Below are 21,496 nucleotides of genomic sequence, written 5' to 3'. Positions count from 1 at the left end.
GGGAAATGAGGACCTGGACCAATTTTGGTTCATTGTGAAAGCTGTATGGGAAGCTCAAGGTGTTACAGATGATCATATAAAGAAGGTGACATTGGTTAGTGCTCTGTAACATTACTCGCTAACCTGGTATATCAAGTACTCTAATGATAACCCGAATGCTGGAGTGGCAGACATCTAGACAATATTGAATAGAGAGTTCAATAGGCCTAAATCTGAGGCACAGTTGATTGTGGGATTCAAAGAAATCGTGATGCAACCAGGTGAGACACCTTGGGAACTAGATCAAAGGTTGAAGTGTACAATCCGCGAGGCCAACATGAATCTAACAAATGGACAACATCACAAGTGGTTTGTGGCTTCACTACTGCCACACTTAAAGATTGGATTTTCATAACAAAAGATAACAACTCAGGCGGAGGCCTTGGAGATTGCAATGAGATTGCATGAAACACCGATGCAATATCCAAAAATAGGGGTTCAACAAATCCATGTGCAGTTGAAGAATCTATGCCTTGAGATGCAAAGTCTGAAGTAGGACAGGACGATTCAACTAGAGTTGCGTGAGGAGGTATGGTGCTTGAAATGCAAGAGTCAGTGTCATGACAAGGACCATTTCTCGGTGTTTGAAAACTATATTGCAGGAGGAGGACCGATGCCTTTGAGGCCAGAAGCTCAAGAAGGACCTAGTGCGGGGCCTGCATTGTGGTGTGCTATCTATCAAGTAGTAAGGAAACATGCCACAAATAACTGTCACTTGCTGTAGAAGTTTCTACAGAAACCGCTATAGTTGTTTTGAAACTTTTGTAGGTTGGTAGGGAATGATGAGCATAATTGCAGGAGTTATGAATTGATGATGGATAGAACTCCCACCTATAGGGTTCAGGAAAAAATGCGGCCCCCTGACTAGAGTGTAGGGATGGTGTAGACAGGATTTTAGGGGCACGGATGAGGCCGAGGCAGAGCAGAATCTGGCAAAGGTCAAGGATAGTTGATCTGCTACAATTGCGGAGGACCAGGACACTATGCCCGTGATTCCACTAACCCCACACGTCCATTGTGCAAGTATTTCACTCTATTTGATCACAAAATGGAAGATTGTCCTACGCTAATAGCTAGGATATGTGAAAAATAAGCGCTACCACTTCCGCTGACTCAGAACCTACAAATGATGAGGTCTGAGCTGCGCAAAGAGGATCCAAACGTAAATATAGTTCTTAGTAGTGGAATCATGATAGGAGATGATAAGGGGAAATAGACCGAAGATAGTACGTGGGTCCACAAAGCTCTGGCGAAGGAGGTTGAGTTCGATTTGGAGCATGCACGTGAAACCTTCATGGAAGCTAAGAAGAGCTTCGCTGAAGCCTCCACCTCAGGAAGAAAGGGTAAGCCTAGTTAGGAGATGGACCCTTCTATGCTCACAACTTTCTTGGAGACTTGTATGAAGTTACTGCGTGATAGGAAGGTTGTGAAAGGGTTACAAGAGTTCATCAATAGATGTGCTAGAACCATGCCAGGCGAGCCGTGCGTAGTACAAAATATTGGCAAGAATAAAACAAGGACGGGATGAGAGATGAGACTAACCGCATAGATAAGATAGTATGAAATGGATCAGGTCATTTTGGACCTAGGGTCAGACATGAATGTCCTGCCAAAGTAGACTTGGGAATGGATGGGGAGACCCACATTGCAATGGTCTTTGATTTAGCTAAGAATGACAAATCAGTAGAAGATCATCCTCATGGGGTAGTTGTAGGTGGTGACTGTGGATATTGAAGGTGCAAACACACTAGCTAACTTTGAAGTAATAGAGATAGTGGATGACAACAATCCCTATCCTACACTCCTGGGAATTGACTGGGCTACTAATATGAATGGGGTAATCAACTTAAATAAGTGAAAGATGATCTTTGAGAATAAATCACTACGCATATTAGTACCTATAGATCCAGCTGAAGGATCGTGCTATACTAAACCAGTCCACAATTATGAGAGTGATGACGATTTGGATTGTATCTATAAGATAACAGCACGAGACCAAGATTTGGGGAATCCCACCGCAAATGGACGGATTACCTAGGATCATGAGAACACTGGCAGAATTGGTTACATGAAGTGACTATGCTGAACTGCAACATGATGACCTGATCACTGCATTGTGTGTCCTTGGAGGTAAGAAATCTGCCTACTTATGATGGCGTGAATGAGGTAGATATCTTTTTGGATGCATTTGAAAGGGAAGTACCATAAAAGCAGTGCTTCCAGGCGTTGGACTAGGCATTGCGCTCTATGCCCACAAGATGGTGGGGTACACATAAGGGAAGCTTTGATGATTGGCGCGAATGTAGGAGGATGATGAAAACACCATTCAGGAAGCCTAAGATGCAAATGACAGATAAGTACGATGGGCAGAATGATCTGTGTGCAAATTTGGCCAAATGGACCCAGGCTTATGGAGAAAAGCCCCAACCTAAATGGGTGCACTTGTTCTGTCACACCTTGGATGTTGTCCCGATGAATTCGTATGTAGAAACTGAGCTCTGCCATGGTACAGGTGAATGGTATATTATACATGATGCCTTTATAATGACATTCAGTTATGAATATGGGTTTGAATACATTGATGAGGTGCTACAAGAAGTGAAAGCAACTATCTTTCGGATGCCATAAGATCCTTTGGACCTGGTTCATCCTGAGTGCGCTACTCAGCTGTTGGGAGCGGGATCCCCCAAGGGTAATTTTGGGGCTAAAAGCCCATGTTTGAGATAAATTTTGTAATAAAATGGTAAAGTCTCCTCATTTTTTGGTTGCGGAGTGTGAAGGTGTTATTTGTCATAAGGGGTAGTCCGCCCTTAGTTTTTTAAATTAAACTCGGTTGTAAGAGATCTACCAATGGTCCACGGACCATGGGATTGTATGAAAAGAGCTAATCTCTAAGTAGTTTTAGAGACATAGAATGATGAATAATGTAAGAGAGTCATAGCTCTGAAGTAAGAAGTCTAAGTCTTGGGTCATAGTGTAGGTAGAGGCTCTTCAGCTGAGTGCGTAGAGGCCTAGGGTAGAAGTCTACAGCTGAGTACGCAGACCCCTGCAGCTGTGTGCACAGGGTGAACAAAGTCTGTAAACATTTGGAAGATATCAATAAAGAGAGATATTCTGCAATTTCATTGTCTTTGTTTTGTTGATGCATTTGGATATTTTATGTATGAATTTCCTTTATTGTTCTTATATGATGCACAAATGACCGCAATTACATTGAATAACTAAACACAATTAAGAATATATGCTTATGCGCTGTTAACTATAATTGTTTGATAAGATAAGAAAGTCACTTAGATTAATTGGGGAATTTGTACGGCGCGCTACCATAGTAGTGGGAAAGTACCTTAGCAGCAGGCTAGGGCTACGCAAAGGTCGATTGTACCCTTTTGCGGAGGTACTGAAGGTGGGAATAGAGGGCTTGTCTCTCAGGCCCTAGAGTGAAGAAACTGGCACGAAGGCAGGGATAGAAGGAAACAAATGACATCACAACCATCTCAGGGTGCGGAAACTTGGTTCCAGCATCCGCCCATACTGCTTTAGGTGAGACTTCGGTTCGCACTTTGTGGGTTGATGCTGAAAGGGCTAGTAGTGTAGGGATTTGTTTGGCTAATTAACGTTGAGCCTGGGTCAGGCCCTCCCAAGCCAACAAATGGTTCTGTTGCTAGGATTAGAATCTGCATAAGATATGTGTGATGTCGTATCACTGGAATCAGTCTAATAAGGAGATTGAAGACAGGTTGGATAGGAAGATCCACGAAATCGCAATGTAGGAGAATAGAAACCCTTGACTAACAAAGGAATAGTGGTTGGATAGATACCTGTATATAGAGATCCACAAGATATTTTTCTGCTCCTCCCTTATTGAGCTATACGAGTGGATCGCGAAGCTATCAGACAACCAAGGAAGGTGGAAACTTGACGGTCCTATTGTTTAGACCCCGGAGCTAATACATAAATTAGAAGCATCTGAGGACAAGATCGCCCACGCTGTTGATCATTGGCATGATTGCATCGTAGAAGGATTTGTGACTGAATTCGCGGTCGACACCTTAGTCAGCTATAATGAGGTGAAGCAATGCTCTTTCAAAGGACCACGAGGTAAGTAGGTAAAATCTTTGAATACCTAGATTAAAATGCTATTGTAAAAAAAACGGGTTATGCAGCTACCTTGATGTTCAGAACTACGTGAAGTGGAAAAAATTACAGGAACAAAGGAAAGAAGGGTCAGGAGTATAGTACATTGATTTCACCTCCATAAGGTGATGAGGAAGAAATAGCAAAGGTTTCTCTGCGAAGTTCTATTCAGTTAATAAGACAAGGATTCCCACAAATACCACCTGCACTCACACCCCCTCCAACCTCACCAACATTGCCTCCAACTTAACCTGTACCACCTCCACCTCCACCACAGTTTAGTATGGCAAATAAAGTGAAGCTTCCTTTGTTCAAAGGCTTGGGAAATGAGGACCCAGACAAATTCTGGTTCGTTGTGAGGGCTGTATGGGAAGCTCAAGGTCTTATAGATGATAATATAAAGAAGGAGACACTTGTTAGTTCTTTGCATGATCACGCGCTAACCTAGTATATTAAATATTGTAATGATAAGCCGAAAGTTAGAGTGGCAGACATCTTGACAACACTAAATAAAGAATTAAGTAGGCCTAAATCTAAGGTGCAGTCGATTGTGGGATTCAAAAAAATCACGATGTAACCAAGCGAGACACCTTGGGAACTAGATCAGAGGTTGAAATGTATAATCTGCGAAGCGAACATGAACCTAACAGACAGACAACATCGCGAGTGGTTTGTTGCTTCGCTCTTTCCACACTTAAGGGTTGCGCTATCGCAGCAGAAGATAACCACTCAGGCAGAGGCCTTGGACATTTCCATGAGATTACATGAAACTCCAATGCAAAATCCGAATCTAGGAGTTCAATAGATCCATTCGTAGTTGAAGAATCTGTGCCTTGAGATGCAAAGTTTGAAGCAAGACAGGTCAGTTCGACTAGAGGTGCGCGAGGATGTATGGTGCTTGAAATGCAAGAGTCAGGGACATGACAAGGACCATTGCCTAGTCTTTGTGAACTACATCGCAAGAAGAGGACCGATGCCTTTAAGGCTAAAAGCTCAAGTAGGACCAAGCGCGAGGCCTGCATTATGGTGTGATATCTATCAGGTAGCAAGAAAAGTTCTAGGGAAAATTTGAAGGATGGAAGTTTATCTTAAAGTTTAGATTCCTTGGCAAATCACACTAGTCCATAATATGAAATATATAAAATGTTTGGAGATATTTTTGTAAAAATATTCAAATTTATAATATTTTTATATAGTTTATATATAATTTTTTGGCAATTTTTAGGGTGAAATAATTTCATTCTATAAAATTTGGGCGAATCATTTTTACAAAAAGATGGAAAACAATGAATCTTTTTTTTGGAAAAAGTATAGAAAATTAGCCCATGGGCGAATAATATCCCCTAAAATTTTCCCTAACATGCCACGGGTAACTGTCATTTGCTGCATAAGTTTGTACAAACACCGCAAAAGCTGTTCTACAACATTTGTAGGTCGATAGGGCATGATGAGTGTACTTGCAGGAGCTATGAATTGATGATGGATAGAACTCATGCCTATAGGTTTCAGGTTGAAACGCAGCCCCCTGACCAGAGCGCAGGGATGGCATGGATAAGATTTTAGGGGTGCAGACGAGGCCGAGGTGGACGGGGACCTGGAAGAGGTCGAGGACATTTGATTTTCTATAATTGCAGAGGACCAGGACACTATGCCCATGATTGCACTAATCCAACGTGTCCGTCGTGCAAGTATTGCACGTTGTTTGATCATGAAATGGAAGACTGTCTTCTGCTGATAGCCAGGATACATGATAAAGGGGTGCTACCAACTCTATTGACTTATAACCTACAGATGAAGATTTCTGAGCTGCGTGAAGAGGATCCAAATGTAAATATAATGCTCAGAAGTGGAATCGCAACAGGAAATGACAAGGGGAACAACCAAAAGATAGTACATGGGTTTGCAAAGATCCAACGAAGGAGGTTGAGTTTGATTTGGAGCGCGCACGTGAAACCTTCATGGAAGCTAAGAATAGCTTCACTAAGGCCTCCACCTCAGGATGTAAGGATAAGCCCGAGTAGGAGATGAACCCCTCTATGCTCACAACTTTCCTGGAGACCTGAATGAATTTATTGTGTGATAGTAAGGCTATGAAAGAGTTACAAGAGCTCATCAATAGATGCACTGGAACTATGTCGGGTGATCTGTGCATAGTATGAAATATTAGCAAGCATAAAACAAGGTCGGGATGGGAGATGAGACTGACCGTGTAGATAGGAGAGTATGAGATGGATCAGGTTATTTTGGACCTGGGGTCAAACGCGAACATCCTGTCAAAGTAGACTTGGGAATGAATGGGGAGACCCATGCTACAATGGTCTCTGATTCAGCTAAGGATGGCCAATCAGGAGAAGATCAACCCCACGGGGCGGCTGTAGGGGGTGACCATGGATATTGAGGGAGCGAGTGCACTGGCTAATTTTGAAGTTATTGAGATAGTGGATGACAACAATCCCTATCCTGTGCTCCTAGGAATTGAATGGGCCACTGATATGAACAGGGTAATCAACCTGAAGAAGCAGAAGATGATATTTGAGAAGAAACCGCTACGCGTAATAGTACCTCTAGGTCTTACTAAGGGATCATGCTATAAGTAACCAGTCCACGATTATGAGAGAGATGATGATTTGGAATGTATCTATAAGATAACAACATGAGATTATGATTGGGTGAATCCCACCACGAATGGATGAATCACATGGGATCGCGAGAGTTCTTGCACTTCGGACTCCAATGAAGAGTTAGAGTGCTGGCAGAATTGGTTACATGAAGTGACTACACTGAATTGCAACATGATGACCTGATTGTTGCGCTGTGTGTCCTCAGAGGTAAGAAATCTGCCTACTTATGATGGCCTGGATGAGGTAGATATCCTTTTGGACGCATTTGAAAGGGAGGTACTAGAAAAGCAGTGCTTCCAGGCGTTGGATAGGGCACTATGTGCTACATGCGCAAGATGGTGGGGTATGCACAAGGGAAGCTTTGATGATTGGCACGAATGCAAGGTAATGATGAGAACTCACTTTGGGAAGACGACGATGCAAATGATAGAAAAGTATGATGGGCAAGATGATCCGTGTGCACATTTGGCCAAATGGACCCAAGCTTATGGAGAAAAGCCCCAACCTAAATGGGTGCACTTGTTCTGTCACACCTTGGATATTGTCCCAATGAAATGGTATATAGAAATCAATCTCTACCATGGGATAGGCGAATGGGATATCTTGTGCGAGGGATTCATGATGCCATTCAGTTTTGAGGACAGGTTTGACAGTATTAATGAAGCGCTATAATATGTGAAAGCAACAATCTTTAGGATACTGCAGGATCCTTTATACTTGATTTAGCCTTAATGGCTACTCAGCTAAGTCACATGCTAGAATGTTATAATGTAACTACTGAAGAAGAGGACGCAGACCCGCAGAAGATTAACATTCTAGAAATAGAAGGTCACTGCAAGTTTCAAGGACCACAGATTGAGAACCCTGATATAATCACGTCGTTGAAAACAAAACAAGTAAACATTGGTACGGACGCAAAACCCAAATTTGCAATGATTGAAGACTACTGGGACGATGCGACGGTGGGTAAGGTCACTGAATTGCTTCGTGAATACCAGGATTTATTCCTAGCCAAGTTTACAGATCTGAAAGGGATAATCGGGGATGTAGGAATGATGAAGATTACATTTAAACCTGACACAAATCTGGTTAAATAAAGGCCTTACCATCTCAATCCGAAATATAAGGAAAATGTCTACTTAGAGCTAGACAAGATGCTCACGGCATGCATCATTGAGCCTATGGAAGGATTTGAATGGGTAAGTCCAATGGTGGTACAACAAAAGAAGCAGAAGGATGAAATAAGGATATGCATGGATCTCAGAATGTTGAATGGCACTTGTGTACATGATCCTTTCCCAACTCCATTCACTGAAGAAGTGTTGGACAATGTAGGCGGCCAGGAAGCATATTCCTTCACTCATGGTTTCTTTGGGTACCATCAGATCAAAATTGTGCTGGAGGATAGGAGAAAGACAACCTTCGTGACTGATTGGGGTTGTTTTTAGTACATTGTAATGCCATTTGGATTGAAGAATCTGCCTGCAATATTCTCACGCGTAGTTGTTGTTGCATTTAAGGAATTTATTCATAAGTTCCTTGAAGTATATTTTGATGACTGGACTGTTTTTGGGCTTGTTAAATGCCATGTAGAAAGCTTGTGCTTGATGCTGGATACTTGTCAAAGATACCAGATCGCGCTCAATCTCAAGAAGTGCCTGTTTTGTGTTCCTTTTGGGAACCTGTTGGGACATGTGGTTTGTAGACAGGGATTGATGGTAGACCCTACAAAGATCACGGTGATACTAAACTTGGAAGAGCCGAGGAGTGTGAAACAACTGCAGACTACCTTGGGACATATGGGATATTACATAAAGTTTATCAAAGGCTATGCCCAGATAACCGCACCTATGGAGAAGTTTTTGAAGAAGGATGTCACATTCTGTTGGAACGATAACTGTAGGAAGAACTTGGATATATTGAAAGAAAAGATGGTCACCACGCCGACTCTAGTCTTCCTGGATTGGAAGAAAGAGTTTCATGTACATGTCGACGTGTCATGTATAACACTAGGAGCATTACTGACACAGGTTGGTGGAGAAGGCTTGGATCATCCTATCGTGTTCACAAGCTAAAGATTATCCAAAGCAGAGAAGAACTATTCCACCACCAAGCATGAAGGGCTAGCCATGGTGTATGCGCTCTAGAAGTTTAGACACTACTTGCTGGGAGGCCATTTTAAAATGTATACATATCACTCCACGCTTAAGTACCTGGTTAGTAAGCCTATGTTGGGGGGTAGAATCTGTAGGTGGCTCTTATTGTTCCAGGAGTATGATTTTGAAGTTTTCGTGAAGCCTGGATGATTTAACATAGGACCAGACCATCGGTCGCGCATTGAAACAGGGGAGGAACCAACTAACTTGGAAGAAGGATTGCCTGACGTGCAACTATTTGCAGTGAGTGTCGCAGATGGTAATTTTGAAGATATAATACATTTCCTAATGAAATGTACTACACCAGAAGGATACACTGTCCAGCAGAAAAAGGAATTATTGGTTCACACGAAAGATTTATCTTTCATTGCTGGGCATCTCTACATGATGGGGACTGATGAGATATTGTGACTGTATGTACCTGATTTCGAAAGAAGAAACATCGTCATGGACACTCATGGGGGTGCCATGGGAGGACATTATGCAAGGAGCGCGATCGCGTAGAAGATTCTACGCACAGGGTTGTGGTGGCCAACCCTCCATCAGGACTTAAAAGCATATTGCAAGGCATGTGATGTGTGTTAAAGGACTAGCAAGCCATCATGGAGGGATGAGATGCCTTTGAATCCACAAATGATGTTGCAACCCTTTGAGAAGTGGGTGATAGATTTTGCAGGACCCATTAAGCCACAAGGAAAGGCAAGAGCAAGGTACATTATCACCACGAAGGAGTATTTGAATCGTTGGGTAGAGGCGCAGCCGGTGAAAGATTGAACAGGTGCAACTACCGTGAAGTTCCTATTTGAGCATGTACTGACACGATTTTCGTGTCCAAAGATTTTGATGAGTGATCGTGGTACGCACTTCCTGAATGAGACGATCAACGCACGAATGGACGAATGTCAGGTATACCACTAGAAGAGCACGCCTTATCACTCGTAGGCTAATGGTATGGTGGAAGCATTCAACAAAGTTCTCGAAAATGCGTTGACCAAGGTTTGCAATGCTTAGCGAAGTAATTGGGACCTACACATACCTGCAATATTATGAGCTTATCGAATGACATGCAAGGATTTGATTGGACAATCCCCTTTAGGCTTGTCTGTGGGGTTGAAGTGGTGATGCCTATGGAATACATTGTGCCTAGTCTACGCATAACAGCGCTCACAGGTGTGACGGATCGTCGAGCCCTGGAGGAGAGGCTCGCATAGCTAGATGAGCTCGAAGAAGAAATATTTTTGGCTGGATTTCACCAACAGGTCCAAAAGCAGCTCGAAAAGGCATGGCATGATCGACACATTAAGCTGCACTCATTTAAGGTAAATGACCTAGTTTTGTTATATGATCGTAAGTTTGATAAATTTCTCGGGAAGCTCAATATGCATTGGTTATGGCATTATGTTATTGAATTTAGGGGTTTGAACTGTAGAATGGCGGTTGACCATATTGTTGGTGGATGGAAACCGCAGTAATAGTGCTATATTGAGCGTTATAGGGAGCGTTGTATGTAGCACTTGTCAAAGGTATAGAGTTTGACACTAAAGGGGTGGAACTTGACATTGGCTAGGTTCCACTCATGGAGGGTGTCATGTGAGTGGTTGTACCTAGGACAAATGGGATAGCGGGGTTTACCATCAATGGTGTTGTGGTGACTATCAACTGGGGAAGTGGTGGAGGACCAAAAGTGTCCCTAAAGTTCCACGACCTATTAGTCATCGATGGGATGGATGGAAATGTTCCAACTATAGAAACAGGAAGTACAGGTGCCACGGGAACCAAGAGTGGGTCCAACGAATTCGTGAGTGGAGCATTAAAGGGAGGAAGAAATCCTTCGATAAAGAAATCCTCCAGAAAAATTGAATCGTCGGTTGTCCACACAGATTCCGTGTGAGATCTAGGAGACGGATTCCCCGAAGATGGGGAATCTGGTTCACTGGAGCTCGGTGGATCTTCCACAATGGGTGGAGGAAGTCCTAGAAATCATCTAGATTGACGACGAGGGCCGGATGTATCCACGATGACCATTAATTTTTATCAATAAATTTATTGTGATATTTGTTAAAGTCTCAAATGATAACACTTGGGTGCAAAAAAAATATAAAAAATACACTAAGTTGATCAATCAAGAAACAGAGGGAAATGACCCTGTTTGATAACCACCGATCACTAGAGATGAAACCCAGTATCACAGTGAATAATAGACAGGGCTGGCCAAATGTATAGTTACGGTTACTCTTGAGCTTTGCACAAACCTCAGATTGAGGGGCCAAGTACTCTCGTGAAGATGAGCACCCTCCCAAAAACTGAAGATAGAATAGGTACGTCTATGTTAGGTACTAGGGCAGCCCACCCTAGTCACCTTGTGTAAGTCCCTAAAATCTTGGCCATTAAAGATACCTCCAATCACAGGCACTACCCGGGGGGACATAGTTGTAGACAGTACGTTATGTGGGTAGGATACTCGAGTCCCCGACTCAACTCCGAAATCACCGAAGGGATCCCCAATACACAGAATACCCAAAGGAGTTGCAAGCGAAGGTGGACTACCTTCACTTACAGTCTGATGTTGTCTCGTATTTAGCTCCTCTTTGACTGGAGTGGTCCCGGTAGTATGAGTTCAGCAAGAATTTTCTCTCTTTTAATGACACTAGTTTTGGTTTTCGATCTTGGGTAGTTTACTCACATTGCCTATCACAAGATCCTAACCTGAACTAATGTTTGTTTTCTCAATAAAGAGTTACTAATTGATTTTAGGTAAATTTATGTGTACATTTTTATTTTCTTCTGTAGGGGAGTTGACGTATGAAATGTGGTGGGACTCTGACTCAAAAATCATGCACAAGACAATAATTTAAAAAATATTCAATTCGATGAAAACAAGTTGTATTCTACATGTGAGAGTCTTTCACATATTCATATTTGTTCCATGCATACTAGTCATTATAACACATGCCTAACCAATGAAAATCTTTCCAATGTTTTCCTAACAACTACTTGAAAACCAAAATAAAGCAGCTTTTAACCAGCTAAACAAAAGAATGACTAAAAAAATGTGGATCTTTCTTTCATAAAAAATGTTTTTAATAAAGAAAAACAAAACTTATTCCCTTAAAAAAAAAATTAGGACACCTATCTTGCTAACAAAATGTAGTAGTAGATCTTCTTTTAGTCCATGAGTAGATTTCCTATCTCCTTGGGTTCGCAGACACAGCTGTGTTGTCACTCAGATTTTCCTTGAAGCTGTTGGGAAGAGGAAAGGGGTCCGAGGTAACCACAAACCAACTTTTAGGTATAGAATCTAGCCAATCTGTACCCAGAGAGGGCTCTCTCTTTAAGTTTTAGCTTTGTTTTGAAAGATATTAGGCTAGTTATGAAAGTTTAGGGGTTTTGATTGTGTTTGTTGGTGAAATTCAATAGCAGAGGGGTAGGACTGAGTAGTTTAGGCCATTGGGCTAATGGAGTCAAAGAAGATGGCTTAACCGGATTTGGTTTCTTAACAAGGGATGGTTTCACAGGGAAAGATAGCTAAACAGGGAACAAATAGAGACTTAAAAAATGATGGAATGAACTCAAAAGGGATGAAAGGAAATTAAGAATCCTTCAACATATTTTAAAAGAGGGAACTTGGATGATTACCAATAAAGAACAATTAAGAACTCTTTACTAAATAATCAAAGTGAATAAACTAGGAAACAGGAGCAATTAAGAATTCACTATTTATGCTAGTTTAGAGGAAAAATTTAAGAATAAAAATGATTGAAAGCATATTGCACTCAAGCACTTTCTGAATTATTCTTTTTCATTTATCATTTAGATATGAAACACAGTTGATATAATAAACAAGAAAACTTTAAAACATGAGATATAGAAGACTTATTGATTCGGTGTCTGACTCATGAATCCTGTGAAAAGTCCTTTGCATTAATTCTTCATCTAGCTAGCCATACAAAATTTTGTCCAACAACGTTTCATTCCAAAGTAATCAGTTTTACAACAATGTCTAAGAATCCACCTACAATACTCCAATTGAGGGAGTATTTATACAAAAAACTTACAACAAATATCTCATAACAAAATGAGATATATTCTAGGATGACTATCAATGAGTTACAATAAAAATAGAGACAGATGGTCTCGTAGATAGAAGAAAAGGCAAAATGATGTTGTGTTGTTCCTATTCTTATGAATGTGATGGAGGCAGGCCCTATGATTTAGCATGTTACTATCTTCTTTGTAATTTTGTGTTGGCTGCCTTGTTTTCACTAATACTCTTTACCTGCTCTGATACTCTTTGACCTGTTTGATATCTATTTATATTCTTTACCATTATTGACTATAGTAAATAACCAAACTTTACCTTTTACCAAGGATAATTTACAAAATTTATAACATTTCTTCCCACCATTTTGGTTGTGGTATTCTGGTTTTTTGAAGTTTTCTCAAGGTCTCATTTGTTTCGGTGTACCTAAAAAAGGTAGGCTTATTTGGAAACAAGTGCTTTATTTCATGCTCGACATAGAATAGGTTCTCTAGGCTGTCATAGAGAACTCTACCTGTAGGCAATGCTTTTGATGATGATGCACTTGTTGATGAACTTGCCTGGTTTCCTGCATATTGATTCAATTTCTCCACATAATCTATATGCCTCATTAATTTGTCATTAATAACTAAAGGACTAGGCAACCCTTTACTCTGCAAAATATCAAATTTCTTCATAAAAGCATTAATTTCTTCCTGCATGTCATGGCATCTTCTTTCTAAATTTTGCATCAGAGTCCTTTTAGTTAAAACCCTTTTGACCACTAGAATTGTACCTATTCTGCCTTCAATGCCCAATTCTTCAGGCTAGTACTTATTCTTGGTATTCAAAAAATTTATAAGCCTGGTGGCTTCCTCAGACATCTTTCCTAACTATGCCCTTGTCCTTTGAACCTCTTCTCGGGTTGCCTTTACTAAATCAATTTGTTCAAAAATTATTTGGATTGATGGCCAAACATCATTTATTGACTGAGTGATGTTGGCCCAAAGAACATTTTTAATATCTGCCAAGGGCTTGTCAAATGTAAGGTCCTTTCTAATGATTTTACCTTCTTTTCTAATAATTTAATTTCCCTTGTCTTTTCAGCAACATTTATCTTTGAGAGATCATACTTTTGCTCCAAGGTAGAAAATTGTTCTCTTACCCTTTTCAGCTCTGTAACTTGGAGCTTCAATTCCTCCATTGATTTTACTAATTCATCTAGGCTGAGACCTAAAATTCCTTCTTGTGCTGTACCTGCTGCTGTTGTTGCTGTTACTGCCTCTGCAGTGACCACTGGAACATTAGGTGCCAGAGCTATTCCAAGGGTGGAAGGGACTGCAGTGGAAACTACTGGAATCACACTGGTAGGCTGAGAGGTCGACTCTCCCTGCTTGGCTTTCAATGATTTCTCCAATTCTTGTTTAGTTTCTTTAGCTGCTCATTAAGTTTTAGAACTAAATCCATTAACTCTTCTTCAGCTCTTTGTTGTATCACCTCAGCTGTTTGGGGGTGCTGTGAAGGTGGAAATTTCAGTTGCTTTCTTAATGCAATGATGTCTTCATCCTTCTTTTTTATTAAGGCTTCTGTAGCCTTCACATCTTTAGGATCATGACCCAACCCAATGATCAATTCTTCTAATGTTTTAATCCTATTGTCTTTAGCCTATGAAGAGGCTTTCTCCAGCTGTAGTTGGGCAGTTGTATTGTTTAGAGAATTTTCCAGCCTTTGGGCCATCATGGCCTTACTTGTTAGTGTAGAGTAGACCATCTCTCCTGTCTGTTTGTGCAATTCAATCTGGTCTAGGGGATGGATGTCTTTCGCCATAACCTCAAAATTGGTTCTGAAATAGTCTGCTGCTGATTGAGGCTATTTCACTTTAGGTTTGAAATAACTCATTATCATTTTACTTTCCTTGATGTCATAGGCTGACATCAATCTATTTTGATTAGTGGGAGCCATTTTCAAATATTGATTGTAAACTTGAATCTTCAATGGATCATTTCTGGCTTTTATTTCTATAAATGTCTTCTTGATATATGAAGTGTCCTTTCCTGGTGGTGGATTTGGATCGGGATTAGCTCTGGTATAACGAGTCCTTTCTAAAGCCAGATTTCTAGGGGTATTTTTAGTTTTTCTTTAAATGAGATTAACAACACAACTTCAATAGTTCCTATAAGAGGTATTCGATATGTGATTTGAACTTTCTTAAAGACTTATTTGACAAGAGGAACTGGTCGAATGTTCGGAAACCAGATGTTCAATCCATAAACTAGACTAGAGATAGACTGAAGCAACATTCATCTAATATGTAATTGCAAAGCAAGAGTAGTTCAAAGGCTACCTGGCTAACTTTAGGCTTCTTCTGTAGTTTATAAAGTAAACAATAGTAACAAACAAACTATTTGTTCCCCAGTGGAGTCACCACTATGTTATCACTCAGATTTTCCTTGAAGTTGTTGAGAAGAGGAAAGGGGTCCGAGGTAACCACAAACCAAATTTTAGGTATAGAATCTAGCCAATATGTACCCAGAGAGGGCTCTCTCTTTAAGTTTTAGCTTTGTTTTGAAAGATATTAGGCTAGTTATGAAAGTTTATGGGTTTTGATTTTGTTTGGGGATGGGTGAAATCAGCGGGGAGTGACATGACAGTTTTATCATATGCGGGAAGGCGGTAAGTGGTTTCATATTGCACCGCTTTTGGGGATGGGTGGTAATAAGCTGGGAGCCAGCGATTCCATAGATTTTGTGACATGTGGCAGAGGCGTTGTGTGAAAACCACTTTGTGATCGCATGCTAATGCGCGGTCACAAAGGGGTGCGCGATATCGATGATAGCCGTTGGATGTGGGAGGTGTGATCGGACGGCTGACGAGAGGCGCGATGCGATGGGATTTAACAACGGTGGCCCAACACAATTAAGGTTTAATTAATTATATCGGGGGTGGTATGATAGGTCGGGGAGGTTCTTAATTAACCGTGAGGGTTAATTAATCCTTTATTAATGCAACAGGGGATTAGGGCTGTTAACTAGTTACGGGTTAACTAGTTAATCCTGGTTAAAATGTATTTATGGTTATAACTTAACCAAAGGGGCAGGATATATAGAAATTTGGGATTTTTAATAGTTTTAATAATACGGGACAGGGTGAATTTTTGTACGGAAGTTATGTAATATAAGTTAATAGTTAATATGGTAATGTAATGAAAAAGCGCCAAGTAAAAAACATTAGAATTGTGTATTTAACTTAGGCTTGAATGAAAAAGGGTTTTTATGGGGTATTGTGTAATTTTCCTAAGTAAAATAGGATTTTACTTAGGAAAAGAATTATGAAGGTGAATGAGTGTTCTTATGAATAATTTTAAGTACTTTAGGCTTTATAAACTATTGGGCTGAGGGTCTGGTCCCACCAAAAGTTAGAGAAATGCTCTAAGCCCCTCTAATTTAGCAAATGCCTTGGTACTTAGGGGAAATTAGTGAGAATTTAGGGAAAAATAAAGGGGGAAGTTAAGTATTTGACCTTTCCTTGCTTGAAATGCTTTCAGTGTAATGTCTGCCTTGTACTTGTGATGAAAGTAAAGATTAACACATTTTAGAGTCATTATCCATCACATGTAATTCTACAACATCATCTACCTACCCTACCTACTTTAACCTAACATTTTTTCTTCTTTATTTGGGTGCACTTAGACTGGCAAACCCTTATCAAACATTTCTTTTCTTTTACATGGAGAAATCTATCTGTGTCTAGCCTTATTATATCCAAGGGTTCAGATTAAACTGTTGAGCTCCTTTTATTCACTCTACCTATCTACTTATCTACCAAGATTAAATTGTTTGGTTAGATCTTTATTTTCTATATCTAAAACATGAAATTCAAATATGAACTAGCCAAGCTTAAGCTGTTTGACTGTTCATCAATTGTGGCATAGGTTGACAAGCTGCACACAATTGTTTATTGCACAAGAGTAAAAAGTAGTGGCATTTAGACTTGCACACTTTCCTTGGTCTTTCTTTTGATGGGGTTCATTTTCTTTCATTTTTTGACCATCTTTTTTATTCTTTTCACCCTTTGATTTTTCTTTTAGGGTATACCCTCTTTACATTTTTTAAATTTTTTGATTTTTTGACAATATGGAAAACCTTTGCAACAAGTAAAGGTATGAACATATTACATAGCTCATCAAGTCAATCATGATATATGACACCTATTGGTATAGGAGCATAACAAGTTGTAAATTAAGTTTTTGGGAGACTAACGCTCTATAGCAATGGCCACAGAGAGTTACTAGGTCCACTAACGCTTTCTGTATGCAGACAAAGAGCTTTATTAAGCACTCAGTAGTCTGCTAACCTGCGTTAGTGTGGGGAAACAACTCAAAACAAGGCCACTCAGATTAGATTCAATGATGAATGTATGTAGGCAGAACGCGGCAAGGTTTTGGTGGGTGAGAAAGGGAATGCAGAAGTATAGGGAGGTCTTAGAAGGAGGAGGAAATTGGGAACTGTCAGGGTAAACCGGGAACTAGATGTATAGTCCAAACGGAATCGCCAATTCTGCTATAGGATAAAATGCATGGTGTATGGAGAATCAAGATACCCTCAAGGGTCTTCCCAAGACCCTTGGCAGACTGTAATATTATCTGCAACTGTCACAAAGTTACATGCATGTCCATAAACATTAACTAAATATCAAAGGAAAGCAGATGGATTACCTAAAGCCTCCATGTAGATTTGTTGGAGAGCACAATGCAGCTAGGTGGAAGTCCTCCGAGCCGGCTCCAGATCAAGTACTACACATAAAAGAGACAAGCATAATCACAGCATACAACCTTGATAACTAATACATGAATACATAAACGACATCTAGTTACACATAACTAAGCTACTCATGCTAAAAGGTATTGGACAAATAAACAAATGAATGATAGTACCAACGCCATGGAGTAGACAGTACAACTATAGTTCTATATTAATGTCAGAAGAGTGATTACAACCATCTTTTGCATCAGCCTTCGCTTACCCCTCCAGCTTCTCTCTCTCTCTCCCTTCTTACCAGCGTCTTATGATTTGCAACAAGGCTCAATAATCAAATATGCTATCCTTTCAAATTCTTTGACCTCTATCACCATAGCCTTAGCTTTGCTTATGTAGCAATTGAGTTAGCATTGCCAAGTTCCTCCATGAGTTCCTTAGGGTAAAAGCAATGAATTTTCCATGCTTTTCAGCTCTTTCCCATTTTCCTCCTTCATTAGTGATCCAAATTGGATCCATAAAAGACTGTTAAGGAACCATGACTGTATTAGGTCGGGACAAATCTCTAAGAATCCAAAATAGTGATCAAAAACAACCTGAACCAGTGGAAATGGTAGCCAAGATGGAACAACAAGGACCTTGGTCAAAGCACACTGACCAAGGCCCATGGAGACTGTGCAGGAGGTCAAAGTAGCCCCTGGGAGCCCCAGATCGGGAAAATAAGGAGGTTTTTGATGCATGATTAGCAAACAGGGCCGAAATGGAGGAAGCCCGAGCACTTGAACGAATGGGAAGCTGGAGAACTACGGGCGGAAAAGGTAAAAGCACTAAAAGGATGAAGGCAGGACCCATGCTCTAGAAACTAGCGGGATTGATCGGGGCGCCCTCAAACAGTAAGTGGTTTTGGACAAGAGTGGAGCAATTCCATTCATCGATCGATGGATGGCCAGTGGAGGTGAGAGAAAATTGTCGTTGATCACATGCTTATGGTCGAGCAAGTCAACCACGTGAAACATGTGTATGGTGTTAGATCTGGAGGCCCCAGATCAGATGGCTGAGATCACGCTTGATGGAGGAAGCGAAATCGACAAGGGAATACATCACAATTTGTAAAGATTTGGAATCCATTTGACTGCCACGGTGGAGAAAGACTTCATCCATGATGTAACTGAAGAAACGAACCAACAGGCTAGTGACATTTAGAGGAGGACATGTGGCTACTCCCTGAGCGCTGATGATGACACTGAATAGGGAACTCCAAGCACAGCTGCAGAAGGTGAATCGACAGAGGCAGAAGAGGAACCGAACAGGCATTGGAATGAATGGCTAAAAGCCATGAACAATGACAGAATACATAGTGGAGTCAGTCAGATCGAGAGGGACAGAGAACCCCAGAAAGACAGAGAAAGAGACTAGAATCCTGAGAGGAGGACGAAACACAGAGAACAGTGAAGAAAAATTAGAAAGAAGATAGAGGGCCGAGCTGACCAGAGGCAGCATTAAGCACCAAAGGCTTGAGAAATCTAAGCCATCCCGGAGAGGATCTTTCTGGGCTGAGCACCACATTGGGCTCTCCACTGTAAACTAGAATGTCATAGAGTTGGTAGGAAGAAGAAGTCTGTGTACTCAAGTGGCTTGGAGAACTCACTTTGAGTCCCTGCATTGTAATTATCATCTTAAAGACACAATAAAACAAGGCCACCACTGAAAGCCAGACCGGAGACATATCCCTGGAGAATAGGGTGAACTCCTTATTAAAATTCTTGTGTCTTTATGTTTTCTTACTGTATTTCTCTATTGGCTTTCCATTTAAATGTTTGTGTATTGGAAATCTGATCGATCCATTGCTTCAATAACACAGAACACACACCAGCACATGAGTCTGTAATACCTTTATTTAACAAATCTTTAACTGATGTCACTCATAGGGTCAGCATTAGATCAAGTGGTATTAGAGCAAGAGGATGTAAGGTTAGACAAGCTTGTGTTGGTTTAGCTGTGAATGCTCACTAGATCAAAGCTCAAATTAGGAGAAGGAGAGTTGGTGGAAACTAATCCTGAAATTGGGAGAGTCTATCCTTCGAAGAAAATGTCAGAGGAAGGTTCTATGGGGCTAGACCCTCAATTCATAGAAAGTTTCCTAGCTATAAAGTCTATGGTAGAAGAAATGTACAAGGACTTTAGAAAGCATAAGGTTGAAGAATCCTCAAGTTCTAAACAAAATAAAGAAGAAGATGAGTCTCACTTCCGTGACCACTCCAAAGGAAAGGGGAAAGAGGAAAGCTTTCTCACACCTCCTAATAGCCCTGTGCATAATAAGAAAGCATATTTGATTAAGCTAGATGTTAAATTTGATTTACCTATATATGATGGAGAGCTAAATGCTAAAAAGTTGGACAATTAGATTAGACAAATTGATGTGTATTGCAGAGTACAGAACATAGAATCAGACAAGAGTAAGATTTAGCTGGCAAGCCTACCCCTAGGAGGCATTAACTTGGTTTCGTGGGAAGGCAGAACCCAAGCTGATATGAAAATACATGGTAAGACCATCAATTTGTTGCTGCAATAAAAAACAGTTCTCTCCATTGTCTTACATGCAACAAGCCATGATGAGTTGGCAAACTCTTCGATAGTTGAAAGGGAAAAGTGTGCAAGGGTATACTCAAGAATTCAGAAAGAGAGCATTGATGTTGGGTATCTCATTACACTCACCTAAAACTCTTTTGAAGTACATTGGTGGTCTACACAGCTACATGAGGCATACCATCCTCATGTTTAATCCCACTAGTATAGATGAGGTCTTTGTACAAGCTACTCATCTAGAAGCTAGAGGAAAGAATGGAAATCCAGAAGTTGGGGGACCATCCCAACCCACTGTAAGAAAGAGCAAGGAGAAAAGAAAGCAGAGGTGGAAAGCAAGGAAGGTTAACAATGCACAGAAAAGAAAAACTTCATGCACTCACTATAAAAAGGATCGGCATGATGATGAGCATTATTGGATTTTGCATCCAAAGATGAGACCTAAGAAGTTTGAGGGCAAGAAGAAGAAGATTGTTGCAGCTATTCAGAAAGATTTGGGGTCAGACGCAGGAGATGAAACAACTATAGTAGCCATAGGTATAAAAGGTTGTCTGCTTTAGAGAATGATGAAATCAAGAAGCAAGTGCAGGCGTTGCTCGAGAAAGGGTTCATCAGGCCGATCACATCACCATGTGGGTCACCAATCATTTTGGTGAGAAAGAAAGATTGCTCGTGGAGAATGTGCATTGATTACTGAGCACTGAATAAGATAACAATCAAAAATCATTATCCCCTTCCTCGCATAGATGATATTTTAGATCCATTAAAGGAAGTTGTTTATTTCACCAAGCTAGATTTGCATAGTGGATACCATCAGGTTAGAGTTGCAGAGCAAGATGCATGGAAGACTGCTTTCAAAACAAAGAAGGGATTGTATGAATGGCTGGTTATGCCTTTTGGCTTAACTAATGCTCCTGCTACTTTCATGAGATTAATGAATGATATACTCAGACCTTTTCTTGATGATTTTGTTATTGTGTATCTGGATGAAATTCTAATTTTTAGTAAAATGTGGGAAGAACATTTAAAGCATGTCAAGTAGACATTAGATGTTTTGAAAAGAGAAAAACTTTATTTAAACTCTCAAAATGTGAATTTGGAAAAACATCTCTAAACTACTTGGGTCATATAGTAGGGGAGGTGAATTGAAAATAGATCCCTCTAAAGTGGCAGTCATTTTGAACTGGCCTA

The sequence above is a fragment of the Pinus tabuliformis genome, chromosome 7 (assembly GCF_031772625.1).
Source record: "Pinus tabuliformis cultivar Carrire ecotype Pingquan chromosome 7, CPIR1, whole genome shotgun sequence".
Lineage (NCBI taxonomy): Eukaryota > Viridiplantae > Streptophyta > Pinopsida > Pinales > Pinaceae > Pinus > Pinus tabuliformis.
This window is presented reverse-complemented; position numbering follows the sequence as displayed.